This window comes from Clupea harengus, chromosome 4 (assembly GCF_900700415.2).
Source record: "Clupea harengus chromosome 4, Ch_v2.0.2, whole genome shotgun sequence".
Taxonomy (NCBI): domain Eukaryota; kingdom Metazoa; phylum Chordata; class Actinopteri; order Clupeiformes; family Clupeidae; genus Clupea; species Clupea harengus.
The window spans coordinates 20,697,216-20,713,077 of NC_045155.1; the positions used below are offsets into that span (position 1 = coordinate 20,697,216).

Below are 15,862 nucleotides of genomic sequence, written 5' to 3' on the forward strand. Positions count from 1 at the left end.
CACAAAAACACCACCCTATCAGTCACACCATCACAGTGACGCCAAACATTAAAGAAAGTGCAAATAAACTGAGAAGGGGAGATGAAAGACAGACACGCAACTCTAGCAAACTACTGTATCTCCCCTCCACACACACATCACGATGGTGGTGGTGTGTGTGTGTGTGTGTGTGTGTGTGTGTGTGTGTGTGTGTGTGTGTGTGTGTGTGTGTGTGTGTGTGTGTGTGTGTGTGTGTGTGTGTGTGTGTGTGTGTGTGTGTGTGTGTGTGTGTGTGTGTGTGTGTGTGTGTGTGTGTGGTGTAGGCTGGTGAGAGCATGATGAGGCCAGCACCTGCTGTGGGCTCTCTCTGTGTCTGGGCACTGTACAGCAGCCAGCCCAGTGGATTTATACACACAGGAGATAAAGCCCAGCAGATGTGCTCCAATAACACATTTGAGAAAGAGAGAGAGAGAGAGAGAGAGATGAGACAAAGGGGAGGGAGGGAAGATAGGGAGAGAAAGGAAGATAGAGAAGGTGGGTGAGAGAGTGAGAGAGCAACTAAGGCAAAGGAGACAGGAAAAAGAGCACAACAAAAACGAGAAAGAAAGAGGGGGAGAAAAAGAAAGAGAGACAGACAATAAACAAGACAAGAATTAAACAGCAAAAGACTGAACCCAGAGTGGACAGCGAATGATCCACAGTGATGAAAGCAGCCAGGTGGGCTGATGGGAAACAAAGCGGGTCACCAGCACCTGCCTGAGCCCTCATCTCCTCTTCCTCTTCCTCCTGCCCCAGCACTCTCTCAGGCCTCCAATCTCCTCTTCCTCTTCCTCCTGCTCCAGCACTCTCTCTAGCCTCCTCTTCCTCCTGCTCCAGCACTCTCTCTAGCCTCCTCTTCCTCCTGCTCCAGCACTCTCTTTAGCCCCCAATCTCCTCTTCCTCCTGCTCCAGCACTCTCTCTAGCCCCCAATCTCCTCTTCCTCCTGCTCCAGCACTCTCTCTAGCCTCCTCTTCCTCCTGCTCCAGCACTATCTCTAGCCTCCTCTTCCTCCTGCTCCAGCACTCTCTCTAGCCTCCTCTTCCTCTTCCTCCTACTCCAGCACTCTCTCTAGCCTCCTCTTCCTCTTCCTCCTGCTCCAGCACTCTCTCTAGCCCCTAATCTCCTCTTCCTCCTGCTCCAGCACTCTCTCTAGCCCCCAATCTCCTCTTCCTCCTGCTCCAGCACTCTCTCTAGGCCCCAATCTCCTCTTCCTCCTGCTCCAGCACTCTCTCTAGCCTCCTCTTCCTCTTCCTCCTGCTCCAGCACTCTCTCTAGCCTCCTCTTCCTCCTGCTCCAGCACTCTCTCTAGCCCCCAATCTCTTCCTCTTCCTCCTGCTCCAGCACTCTCTCTAGCCTCCAATCTCCTCCATCTCCACACCCCATTCTCCATGCCCTAGATGTGTGAGCCGCGCCGCGTGCATGTATCATTCACCACCAGCAGCAACCAGCAGGAGGGTCTCCTGCCTATCCCCACCATCAGGTGCAGAGATCAGGTATAAGAGGCTGGATATGACGGACACGCAGAGGCTGGAGACTGCATGTGAGAGCTGCCTCAGGTGTAAGAGGCTGCATATGACAGACACGCAGAGGCTGGAGACTGCATGTGAGAGCTGCCTCAGGTATAAGAGGCTGCATATGACGGACACTCGGAGGCTGGAGACTGCATGTGAGAGCTGCCTCTCAGAGGGGCAAAGGTCTCTGATGTGGAACACCTGACCTTGATGCCTTGGGCTTGTTTTACCCATCAGCGATGCAACATCAAATAAATACACGCTTACTATGTACACGTGCTAGTGTTACAGTGCACTTAGAAAGGGAACAGACCTTCTTGTGTTCATCATCAAGCAGATGGAAATCTCTAAACCACTGATATAGGCTTGAGGTATAACCAAAACTGTAGAAAACTGTAGTAAATGTGCTGTGTAGATGTATCTATGTGTGTGTTTAAGAGAGAGAGTAGAGAGAGAGAGAGAGAGAGAGAGAGAGAGAGAGAGAGAGAGAGAGAGAGAGAAAGAGGGAGGGAGACTCAAGGACAAAATACCACCAAATGACTGAATTACGTCTCCAGAGACAAAAGTCGTCAGCAACTCTGAGACGCTAGGGGCCTGAGACGGGGGCAGTTTCAAATGACAGAGTGTTTGTGGAGGATAAATGTTTGAGTGAAAAGTGGCTCGGAGTGGACATGTGATATTTAGTGGGAAAGTAGAGTACTCTGCCCATTTGATCTTACAAAGTGGAATGCCTGTAACCTAAGAGGCTGCGCTTAAGGTTACTGTTGATTTAGTCTAGTCCTGTCCAAAAAGGGAGGGGGGATGGGGGCAAGACTACATAAGCTAATAAGATCACAGTGCAGTCTTCCCCAAACTTTGAGAATGAACGAATCAAAGAATACAAATGTTTTTCCTTTCCTTCAACACAAATACAGTGATTCATATTACCAAAGAACTGTATCTTTTGAGAGCTGCCATCTCTCCCTCACCAGTTCTTTGCTGGTCCTTATTTGTCCTATGCTATGCTGGTGTTTAGAGGACATGTACATTCACCATATCATGTCATAACAAAGGGTTGAAAAAATTAGTTTTCCCTGCTGAACGCTAAACTTCTGTCTATATAAACCTTGTGCGATGTGTTTAATATTGCTTCACTTTCAGCCTTGTGCTGGGAGTGAGCCTGATTGCAATTGTTGTTTGTCTAATAAATATACTTATGTGCAGCTCCGGAGTCCTGAGGTAACTAGGGTTCACCTAACATAAATACCACAAAATACCTCCACCCCCTGCTCTCACCCTGCACATCACCCTGTGACTGATCCTACATGAGTGTGTTTTGTAGATCTGTCTGTTGCAGGTGACGGAGCGGAGCGGAGGTGTTGTCAGTGCCCGGTGATTCATTGTGGCGAGCGGAAAGTGCCATGAACACAAAGACCACCAGAGCCCTCCACACCCCCAATCTGTGCCCGCCCGGCACCGCCCACCGAGGGGCCAGCTGGCACAGTCTGCCCTCCTCCCTCCTCAGCTCTGCCACGTTCCAGAACACACCGTGAAACTGGGGAGAGTGCACACACACACACACACACACACACACACACACACACACACACACACACACACACACACAGAAACACAAACACAAACACAGAGACAGAGACACACATGCCTATGCAGACAAACTGTAATTATTACACAAAAACAACAACATTCACACTTAAACACTCTCTGTACACATACACTGACAAACATGTAGTGAAACACGCGCACACAGACACACACTAACACTGCACATACGCAAACACCCATATTCACTCATATACACACTGTATACACACATACATATAAAAATATGTATGCATACAAGTCTTTAAAGTAATATACATATATGCCATACACACACACACACACACACACACATATATATATATATATACACACACTCAAACTGGCTGCTCAGGAGAGCTGAACCCTTAGAAAACTGAGTGGCAGCAGATGAAACTCCATCAAATGAGTGCATTGAATACAGAGAAGCGTCTACAGCATGTGATGTCATTCATTTCAAACAGCACACTTTGATCAAAGAATTTATAGCGTGTAAACACCCGACAGCATCAAGCAGAGCTCCGATGCAATCCATCTCCATAATGAGTCGCTGGGGCGCCCCTTTATGCCTCTGACCCTGGCTGACACCTCGGCTGACGGAGAGCCAGCGGCTCTCCATGGCCCGGAAAACACTCCGGCGGTAAATTAGACGCCAGAGCGGTCTGCCACTTCGTCAGGGCCATCCCTAAATCTCGAGGCTGACAGAGTCAATGGCGGTATGCATGGCGGTAGATAATGTCTATTGACAGGAGCGAAGGATGAATCAGCTTTTGCCGCAGTCAGAGAAAGGGTGCCCTGCAGCAACGGCGGTGTGATCACTGCGGCTTTGTTTCCGAGGTGCCGCGGCAACCCCCCCACCCCCCGGCCAATCAGTGCCTGTGGTGTGAGTGGAGGAGCAGCACAGTAGCCTCCAGCCATTCAAACACACGCTGCCGCTTGCCATTCGGATCAGTGACTGCACAGCCATCGCCCCCGAGACAGTTTGAGGACACACACGTCCCTGCGTCCTTACAGCTTCAACATCACACTGAGCATATGGCTTCACTTTAAGTCTTTGACAACTGATCAAAGCTGATCACAGGCAATGGCACTTCACATTTGTGCACAAGGGAAAATAATGTCGGTACATGCCAACTGAAAAACTAAAGATGGTTTACAACTGCCAGTACAAGCCAACATGGTGCAAACTTTTGCCACAAACACACCAAAAAACGTCAGCAATGTGTAAGCAATGCCATTGGCATTATAGGTGTTTCTGCCCTAAAGATCGTTTAGAATGTCAAAGGTGTTCTCTATGTAGGACAGCTTCTTTGGCCAGTTGCCACACAGCCCTTTGATATCATCACTTTGACATGAGAGTGGACAACTCTCCACAACAACACAGCAGCCAAACCATGGAGACAGAGACAGATCTGAGATGGCCTGGAGGCTTCATATAGGGGGTGAGCACTTATACAGATCACTCTCTGCCGGGAATGTCTATGCTGGAAGAAGAAGAAGAGGAAGAAGAGTAGAGCGGGAGGAGGGGAGGGGGGGGGGGCGGTTGGTGGATGTGGGTACTGTGATGGGTGCATTATGAGGTAGGGGAAGGACGTTTGATTTATACCACCCAGCTCGCATTTCTGCTGTCTCATGATGTAACTGGCAGGGAGCACAGGGCACACAGGGCTGGGCTGGGCTGGGATGCAGAGGTGAGGCAGCTTCAACTACTTTGTGGTGGGAGAGAGAGAGAGAGAGAAAGAGAGACAGGGAGAGAAAGAGAGAGAGAAGGAGGGAGGTAGGGAGAGAGAGAAAAGGAGGGAGGGACAGAAAGAGGGAGAGAGAGAGAGCGAAAGGGGAAGGGAGACAGAGAAGGAGAGAGGGAGAAATGTGGAGAAAAAGACAGGAAGAAAGAAAGAGAGGGAGGGAGAGAGCGAGCTCACACAGCAGGAACATCAGTGGTGTAGCTGATGAAGGAAAACTCTCATAAACACGTGGGCTGTGCTTATGTAGCGCTTTTCCACTCGGCCGAGAGCAGTCAGAGTGTCTTTACAGTCCAACTACAGCAAAGGACACCACCCAAGGCTCTACACCCCGTCTGTGGGGAGCAGATGGCCATTCAGGGAGGGGCTCAAGACACGTACAACTTACAGCCAGGAGGAGGCCACACCTGACCCAGTAACCCTGTGATCACCAGACTTCACTTTGCCCACCTCCACTGCCACACTCCCAACTTTCCATATGCAAAGGCAGAGGGGTAGGAATGTCCATCATAACCAAGTACACAGCTCATGGATGGAGCAATCACTACAGCACAGGGTTAGAATAGAAGTGCAGTTGTTGTATAAGTCATACAGGAACATGGCAAACTATCACTGTTAACTGACTGAGTACCTAACTAGAGTACAGCATTGTGACTGCCCCTCTACAACAAATAGCTGCATGTTTCCATAACCATCAAGCCAAGATGTCTGACTGGTTACCAGGGCCTCTCTTTAAACAGCAGGGCACATACTAATACTAATGTTGATGTGTAATGTACTGGAAAGATCTACACATGAAAGAAATGCCCTTTGATGAAGTTGGATGAGTCAGAGTGTGAGGACATATGAAACTGGACAGATCATTTCTGCATGTTTCTTCGTGACTTATAAATAGATGCACAGAAGACAGCAAGGGATAAGCTGATCCCAGTTCATGGCATTTACTCTTTACCCATTACGCAATAACTTAATGACAGCCAATCCCAACTCAGATGACCAGCCCGCCGCGATGCTGTGTCTCATGTCTCGTGTCTCATTAGGGATTTACATCTCCAGTAAACACACAGTGACAGTCCAAACCATACTGGCCATGCCTCAAGTGTAGCCACAGCTTTGACCGCTCTATGAAGGGGCCTGGAGTGGAAGCGCCCGTGTACATATATATATGAGTAGTGCACTCAGTGTGTGAAGTGTTACGGCTTGAGGCGCTTTACGGGGAGGCAGTGGGCGGGCGAGGGAGGGAGGGAGGGAGGGGAAAAGTGTTGGTAACAGCTCACACTGGTGCAGTGGAGTTGCAGAGGATTCAGCTCTTGCCTCATCAGGATTCTGGACAGGTATAGCCTAGTCAGCATGCCCTCCTCTCTATCTTCACACTGTCCACACACACACAGACACACACACCCTCTCTCTCAAACACACAGCATAATCTCTGTCCAAGGCTGACGTTGTCTCTCCTGTCTCTCTCTCTCTCTATCTCTCTCTCTCTCTCTCTGTCTCCCTCTCTCTCACTCCCACTCTCTAGGTCTGTGTATCTTATTCCCTCTCTCTCTCTCTCTCCCTCTCTCTCTCTCTCTCTCTTCTTTTGAGCCACCCTTTGTGTTCCCGGCTCTTTTCTGGGCTGAAGATGCGTCGGGCTGCAGTAGCAGGGCCACCTCCCCTGGGGGCTTGTTTGGAGCAGCTGAGAGAAAGAGAAAAAAAGGGAACACGAAGTGTTGGCTGCTCTGATGCCAGATTTCATTAGGAATTCATCCAGGTTCTTCATTTTTAGCACCGTTTTTACCCCTCTCTCCCCTAGTTAAGAGCACTGTTGTTTCTAATGGCATCAACACCTTCTAATGCTATGTAGTGATTCATAGCACAGCATAATAATGTATAGTGACGGTGATATATTTACAGTGTGACACACACACACACACACACACACTACGTGAAAGGGTAGGGGGTGGGGACAGTCTTAGCATGTGTATTAAAAGCCTAATGCTGGGGTGACACCACTGACCAAAGGAGAACATGAAAAGTCAAGATTAAGTCTATCTCAAGTTTCACGTCATTCTAAAGTTGGACCCAGCAGCAACTATCTTAAATGTTTTGACCTGCGCTGCAGATATAGGAGATATGGGAGACCTCAGCAAATACACAACGCATATCACAACCTCCGAAAAATAGCTGAACTAGTCATGGAACAGACAAGAGTCAGTCGATCAAAACCACTGCAACAACCGACAGATCAAGGCACTGGGTACTTAAGAGTCAGTCGATCAAAACCACCGCAACAACCGACAGACCAAGGCACTATATACTCAAGCAAAATTTAAATGAATAAAAATACTATTAAATAAATAAATATCGCCATGATAATATCGATATACACAATACTACACTGTGTCAATTTTTTCTTCCACCTTTATACCAGACTAATACTTTTCACAACGAACAACATTGCAGATGGCTCATTTCCTCTGAAAGGACAGGGCCATCGTCTCACATTTGTCATCATTCAGTGGGCAAACAGGGCCCCAGGTGGAAGAGGACCTTAATGCACAGTCCACAGAGGAAGCAATGCTTAGGAGACGCACACATACACCCACATATACACACACACACATACACACATGTACGTATACACTGTTGGAGGTTAGCCGAGCGGTGCAGGAGAAATCAGACAGAGGCAGCAGGTAAGAGGGCCCAAAACTATATATATATATATATATACAGTTCCATTTCAAAAACTCAGGTACACCAAACATGAAGAAAACTACCAAACAAACGAATAGCATAAATAAATGGAAACTGTCTAGCTGGCAACACAAACATACAAAAAACAATAGCAGACAGTCACATTGCGTTGCTCACAACAACCTTCTTATCTATGATAGCTAACACATAGTATCAGAATCGCAAAAGTCCTCCCAACTTCAGAAAAGCCAGCGTTTAAATGGCCATAGACTAATTACTTCTGGTGGCGGACTCAATACAAAATTACGAAAATACGAAAATACATGAACTTAAATAATACAACAAAAACATTCATGATCACAAGCTGACGCTACTTTCCTTGAACACAAAAGGAACACGCCCAATACAGTGAACACAAACACAGTATTCATAATAAAAAAAGCATACTCAAAATAAAACATTTTATAAAACATTTTCTATTGTGATGTGCCACCTGGACGGGCACATCATCACATACACTAACACACACACACACACACAAACACACACACACACACACACACACATACACACACACACACACACACACACACACACACACACACACACACACATACCATACACAGGGCCGTGGCCCCACTCAGTGATATCATTATGTGGCATATAGATGAGTAGAGAGCGAAAAGTGTGCTACGCGTTCTGCCTTTTCTTTTCTCTCCAGCACAAAGCCCACCCCGAGCCAAAATAGGGCTTTTTCACTGCAGGAACTCGGGGCACTTACTGGGTGGCGCAAACGTTTACAGGAATGGCCCCCGAATCGGCCATTTTCAGCCTTTCTGTTTCCATTGCAGTGCAGGAACTACGGACCAACAAGTGACTTAGCCTAGTATCTTGCTCTTCGTCAATTCCGAACATAACAAAATTATGATATATTTTTTATGATAACGTTAGGATAACCTCGAGTCGACAGTTGAATTTTGTAATGATTTGTAATTTTGTTATGTAACACTCGATTGAATGGCTTCATGGAAGCTGCACTTCATCACTAATATGATTAATTAAAGCTTATGTTTCAACTGATGTTTTGCTTGTGTTCATTCAGTGACTGTAACCTCAACAAGCTTACTATGCAACCTATCATTTATTTTGCTGCATTCACCGCATAACCTCCAGTAAATCCTGCTGGTTTTAAAAACGGCACTTGTTGTCACATTGCGTTTAACAACTAAGTGTCAACCATCACTGCAAGTGCCACCCAGCCAGGGCCTTGAAAGAGGTCCTACAGGGATCTTGCAGTGGAAAACCACCCACAAGTTCCTGCAGTGGAAAAGGCACCTACCGCCTAACAGACTGCATCAGCACCTACCGCCTAACACTTGGACCGTGCTTCAGGTATATCAGGTGATGACACAGATTCCTGCAGTGGAAAACCACTTAAAGGTGTCAGCTCTCCAAAGTTCCTGCAGTGAAAAAGCGCCTTATGCACACTGGAGTACAGGAACCAGTGTGAAGGGAAGGGACAACAGTAAAGGCACTCTGGTCAAGGGAACATGAGAGTGCGGAACGGAGGTCAAACAAACAAAAAAGGTTCCTGAAAGGGTTCCTAGATGCTCATGGACCTTGGCTGTCATTTAAATTTCAGTAGCTTCTTCTCGTTTATAAACATTTTACTGTGTCTAAAAAAGATATTAACATTATCAACATTACCTTTCAAATAGAGGCAATAGCTATCCATATACCATGACTAAGTTGAGGTTATTTACTGCCAATAATAATTGACAAATAAGAGGACAATAAATGTAAACATGCAAAGCAAGTGAAAAGACATAGATTTCTTTTGAATTCAATAATACAAATATTTCAATGCGCTTGAAAGCTAAAATCGAATTAGTCTTTAAGGCTAATTTAATATTTTAAATTCTCCTATAAATACTCATTTGATCCATACGTACAGTTTTACTCAAAGGCACATATTCAATTTTTTTGCATTTGGGGGAGACAATAGGATCTGATCATTCATCATCTCACCGAATTATTAACAATAAGCTCTTGCTTCATTCAGTAACTTCTCCTGTAACTTTCTGTGCTGTCCACTCAATCATATTTCCTAGTCTATTGTCATGGTAAAAAAAATTGTAAAGCATTTACCACCGACACAACAGGCTGATATACCAGCCTCTGGGAAATTCACACGTATCCAGCCAATTCATACATCGCCAGATCTACTTCTTTAAAGAGAGTGCTATGATCCTGAAGAGCGTTGGTGATACAGGAGGACTCGCTGCGCTGCGCTGCGCTCCGCTGAGCTACACTACACTACACTACACTGCACTGCTCTGCTGTAAACATGACAGATGCTAAAAGGAGGTCAGCCTGCTCTGCTCTGCTCTGTGATGTGAGGTGCTCAGAGTTACAGTTACAAATAATAGAGGAAATCCGAGGAAAGACAAACACACGCCCGATGTCAGCTCAGTCAGAGCATTCTATTAGCACTTTGAAAACACACAGACCACAAACAACCACAACAAGGGCACACTACCACACATGCATCAGGTTTACCCATCACATGAAAACAGTGAAGGGGAAGCAATGAGAGAGGAAAGAGAAGCACCTACCTCTGCTCTCGGCTGACTCCTAGTCCAGTCAGATCGGCTCGGCTCGGCTCGGCTCGGCTAGCGGCGATGGATGCAGGCAGGAGCAGGAGCAGGATCCCTTCTGGAGAGTGTGAGGAGCAGAGGGAGAGAGGGAGGGGAGTTGGCTGGGCTCGGTTCCGGTGCCTTCCACTGTCACACCACCACACTGCCTGCCTGGCCGTCTGCTTGGCTGACTGTACTGTGTCCCACTCTCGACCAACGTCTCAGTGTGAGTCAGCCTCTAGCCTGGACTGTATGGACCATCAAGTGAGGGTGTGTGTGTGTGTGTGTGTGTGTGTGTGTGTGTCTCTCTAAGAGAGAGAGAGAGAGAGAGAAAAAGAACGTGTGTGTGTGTGATTGAGTAAATGAAGGGGGGGAGAAGAAAAAGAGGAGAGATGATAAGAATGGACGACTGTGAGAGTGGGTAGTGGGTGAACAGGCTGAAAGACTGACTGAGAGTCAGCAGCAGTAGGGATGAATAAAAACACTACTGTCCCCTAAGGCTAGGAGCACACACATTATCCAAACATACACACACACACACACACACACACACACACACACACACATAGATTATCCCCCCACACATACACACACATTTACATACAAACACACATAGGCACATTTAAAAACAAGAAGCTTTTCAATGTCACCAAAAAAAACCTTCAGTCTCAGACAATTCATCCAGTCGCACTGGATCGAAAACTAGCACATGCTGCTCACCAAGGACCCGCTGTGTGGCCTGTTGCGAGTCAAATGACTTTGAGGTATTCATGAAAAGTGTCTCTCGCAGAAGCCAGTCGGAGTGTGTCACTGCCAGACAGAGCGTTACAGTACAGTTAACCTTAATGCATTTTAAAAGCACCACAGGGAGGGGGGAGGAGGAGGAGAGGGGGGATTGACACAGGAACCTGAGGAGTTGCAAATGAGGCTCCTTCCTCCTCCAACAAGCCGTATCGAGATCACACTCTCTCACTCTCTAACTCCGTGACATGCGTGGCGTTCTGCCTTGTCCTCATCTGACTATCACCTCACCAAACTATCACCTCTCCCTAAGCACAGGCCCAAAAAAAGGGAATCGGCACTCTTTTAAAAGCACAGCTCCGGTTTCTATGCAGGAGGCGTATAGGGTGACACTCTATTATGGAGTTTGTTCCATCCAACAAACCATTCAGCATTTTGATGAAACTCCCTGACCCCCCTCCCCACACACCACAACCCTCACCCATCCCCGCCAGAGGAAGAAGGTCATCAATGTCGCTGTAGAGTTGACTTTGGCTGGAAGGGATACATACACTGTCAAAGGTCACTTCCTTTCAAACTTAGTGCCAATAAGACTCCTGTGCTGCGACACCTAAGGGACCTCTCTCCTCTGCAGAGTGATGAAGTCGCAGCAAAATGTATGAACTATTTTTCATGACTTGGCCCAGGGAATACAGAGTGGATTTGTCAAGGCTGACTTTGAAGCACTGCACCAGGTTATTTGGAGGGGAGTTGCATTGGATGTTTCAGTATTTTCCCATGATTAAATATTTTTCTGAATTCAGATAAAGGGGAATTGGAAGAATGCTGGCGATTAAAGTGTGTATTAAACCTGCCATAAAATAACGTAAAGTAAAGTAACAGCCTGGAGGACATACATTAAGATGTTGTGGTTCGAAAGTTCAACAACAACGGAGAGTACAGCAGAGGCTTTTGTAAAAGTATCTTTGCCTCCAGTCAGTTTTGGCAAGTTGCAAAGGCCATGCATCAGCAACTGCAGCAAAAGATGAGAAGGGGCACATATACACACACACACTCACACACACACACACACACACACACACACACACACACACACACACACACACACACACACACACACACACACACACACACACAGAGAGACAGAGAGACAAAAAGCATTGCATAGAGCTACCATCAGCCTGACAAATGAAGACTAATTTTCCTCACAAAGCCCCATTTTTCACCCATGTCATTAAGAGATGCTACACAACCCATTTCACATGTTCAGTGTAAGACCAGGTGCAGAGGCGTGTGCGCTATTAATCCGCAACTCATCACGGCTCAAGGACGAGACGCAAACCTGTTGTGTTGCACAGAGGAGGAGGAAGATGAGGAAGACGAGACTAGGGCCAGCTGGAATGCTTACTACCGTGTAGACACACTGAAGGAGAAAGGGATGTGGTGCTGAAGGGACAGCTACTGTGCTGTCATCAGCTTTTCCCTTTTATTAACGTCATCTGTATTACTCAGATGCAGCACACTGGTGACTGGCACAGCAAGCATTGGGTGCTATTGAGCTTTTTTAGCTAGATTTAGGTGCACTGACAAAAGAAAATAGATGTTGGAACAATTATTTCATTGTGTCAACTTTTTACAAGTAATTAGTGTTGATTTCTTAGCCTGAAACAAATTACGTCTCACTTTGATTATAAAAAGTAATCCATTAGAAATCTATTAGAAAAAGATCCTATCAGTCAAACTGCACTTTTCAGTTTAGTCTAAAAACACACTATTAAAGGAACAGTTGACCCAAAAATGTCAGTTCTGTCATTACCTGCTCATCATCGACTGGGCAGAACAAATCATGAGGATTTTCTTCTGTGTCATTAGGTGACCAGGTCTTTTGAGTCATTTTCAATAGAGGGGAAACGTATTTGGTGCACTGACAGGCTCACCCTTTATGGGTGACTGCTTTCATGAGGTTGAGTTGAAAGTAGGCCAAGGAGATTAAAGGTGATGTTTTCCCATGTTACATTATTTTTATTACGCAGTCACAGGTGAGACATTTGATAATACCTTTATTATAGAGTAGGGAAAGAGCAGAGCACTGGACAGCCGACTACCCAGTGAATTTAAACACAACGTGTTTTCTGCTGATGTTTAATACAAGAAGTGCTGGAGTGTCACATTGAGATGCATCATTTGGTTTTGTTTAATGCAGAGGACACTCACTGTCCAGTATGAGCTGCTCTCTGTCTCAGGACACTCATCTGCAAGGCTGACAGGACAACATCTAATGGCCAAATGATAGTGATCTAAAAGGCCTGATATTTGCCTCTTTCACAAACACATTCTGAAAGAATATCTTGACTCTACCGTCAGGGCATTGTATGACTGTCAATATTAAAACCCGGACGTCTGACCTGTGTACTGCTGGCTTTCCAGTAAAGCATTCAGTTTCAGTATTGCCCATGAAATGTGATGACAAGACGGGTAAACTTATCCCCCAGGGGCAGAAAGTCAAGGGGTAAAACAGATAATGTTCAGCACTCATCCTAAACTAATACCACTTTAAAAGATATGATTACCTATCAAATCCAGACGGGGTTTCATGTGAAGTCTGACAACGGAGTGTGTTATTACACAACTAAAAACGCCAACTCGCTGTCGAACTTACATGTTACAAAAGGGTAGCACAAAATTGTGTTTCAGTGAGGTTTCATATGAGCCAGTGAGGACATTTATAAATGAGATATTTTACAGGATGCGTGTGACCCAAAATTAAAGTCCAAACTGCCTTGTACGGTTTCTCTGCCAGTAGGCTACTCACATTGCCTCTCAATCGGATACAAATCTAGAGGTCATTATTCCTATTCTATTCCAGTTCTCTTCGGGTCAGCGATGCTCAGCCTACTACTGTTACTTACCAGTGAGCATGACACTACTGTAGACAAAATACTATGACGCAAAAGCGTAGCCTAAAATAACGTAATAAGGTAATCAAACAACCCGCTCTTCAAAACGCTTTCCGTAACACTTACTAACGTTACCCTGCCTGTCATTACGAGAGAAACTCGGACTACAAAGCAATAATGTCACATGGGCGCTACAAGTGGAACAGCATGTTTGGGAAACCAGACAGTAGCCACTACAGTTCCTCTATTCTACACGCAAACGGCGGGAGAAGCCGGATATTGCAGTGGCAAAACCTGATTTGAGAGTTGACGTTTTCGGTTCGGTTAAAATGAACTTTCCAATCCTCACAGGGGACGGGATGTCTCTCCTAACGTCTAATGGCATTAGAAGCAAACTAATAGATATTCTGCCTACCTGCGATGTCAGTCAGAAACGGAAACCCTTAATTACTTTTTGCTGGGATAACCCGATGCGATGCAATTTCCCACCCAAGTAATATCGCGATTTGATTTCATCTAGTTGGCATCATCACCATGCGGAGAGCCCAGTCGGTGTTATTGCCATTGGGCTCCGTGGACTCCAATCGAATCACAACTATTCTGCTATTGGTCCGTGGTGCTGTCGGTGTTTTGCAGAAGATCGACTGTCCAAACGTCATATCTAATTTTCCTGAAGTTGCCATTTTCAATAGGTTACAAACGTTGTCATTTTCGTGAGCCTCGCTATCATTGGTTCATAGGTTGACAGGAATTTTGTATTACTGTCTCATTCTCGAAATTGTTCCCGAAACGTCAGTTTAGGCATTAACCCCTTAAGTATATTTGGCAAATTATGTTGTTATTTTTGTTTTTCAGATAGGCTAAGAATAGGCTACCTGGTGTTGTGATGCCTTAAGTCTTGCTTACTGTAGGCAGATAAGATTAGTGAAGAAGACAAGGAATGCATGTGCATTTCCATAGAAGTCTAGATTACTTTCACTTTTGACTGGGGGGTGTGACTGTAAACTTGCTCTATTCCGTTAAATTGGCATACGGCTGAGAGTATTATTCCGAGCAAAGCATGAATTAGTTACACCTGCATAGTGGCAATGGGGAGAAAAAAATTCCGTACTCAATTGTCTACAACCTACGGTACAGGCATGGTAAAATCTGCAATCTGTAAAAAGTAGACGTTCTCGCTGCGTTTTAGTGATCAGAGTTGGTCATAAGTTTCACACATCACACTAATGTATTCACTTTTTGTCTTTTTCTCTCTCAGTAACCTGTTCCCAGCAGCCAGATCGGAGACTAACTTTATCGCCTAGCAAGATCGCCCTCTGCCGGATTTTATGGTAACACACTATATCCATCAAGCAACACAGATTAACTATTTATTGTGAAATAAATACATTCACACACGTTCATATTTTATTAAATACATACATACATACATACATACATACACATCCCCAAACATATGTATGTTTGCTGTTAGCTTCCATTGAATACGGAACTGTGACCAACTAAACAGATCAAACCTTTCTAAAGTTTGAGTACTACACTGTGTAGTAGAAAGAAACATAAGACATCATAATGTTTTACTGGGTCATACAACAATATTAGTGCCATCAATAATCTTACAATTAGCCTATTTATCAGGTTGTGTACGAGCATGATGCATTTCAACAAATAGGTCTATCGTATAATCTGTGAAAAGTCATGCACGCCAAAGCTCAGATAAAATAATTGATAATATGGAAATAGAATACTCGTAGGGATAGGAAGTGTTTCTGTTTGAACTTGACTCTTTTGTATTCGGTATTGACTGTGGGGTTGCCTCAGTAGCCTGTAACTGTGCTATCATGCTGCTCTCTCTAAGATAAAAACAGTCCAGTCAGACCACTGTGAGTGTCATTGGAATTAATCTAGTATGAGAAATGATGTTACAGCAACCTCAGAGTTATGAAGTGTTTATCATAGTAACATGTTGTTTGATGCTCATGACTCCAACATTGCTTGAATGAATATTGTGCTATGGTAGTGCAAAAATATCCACCTTCCATACAAACATGCTGTTGCA

At 45.3% G+C, this 15,862-nt stretch overlaps 1 protein-coding gene across 4 annotated transcripts in view; it reads right to left on the reverse strand.

Annotated features, from left to right (window-relative positions):
- kcnab2b (potassium voltage-gated channel subfamily A regulatory beta subunit 2b) overlaps positions 1 to 14,350 on the reverse strand; it is a 73,091-nt gene extending 58,741 nt beyond the window's left edge. For 2 of the 4 annotated variants that reach the window (XM_031566700.2, XM_031566699.2), the window contains exons 1-2: positions 14,219 to 14,348; positions 10,145 to 10,473 (exon numbers count right to left, since the gene is read on the reverse strand). The gene's annotated coding sequence lies outside the window, so the exon portion shown is untranslated. Of the gene's footprint in view, positions 1 to 10,144; positions 10,474 to 14,218 lie in introns of all 4 variants that reach the window. The other 2 variants (XM_031566697.2, XM_031566698.2) reach the window with 2 other exon arrangements.
- Between the last annotated feature and the right edge of the window lie 1,512 nt (positions 14,351 to 15,862).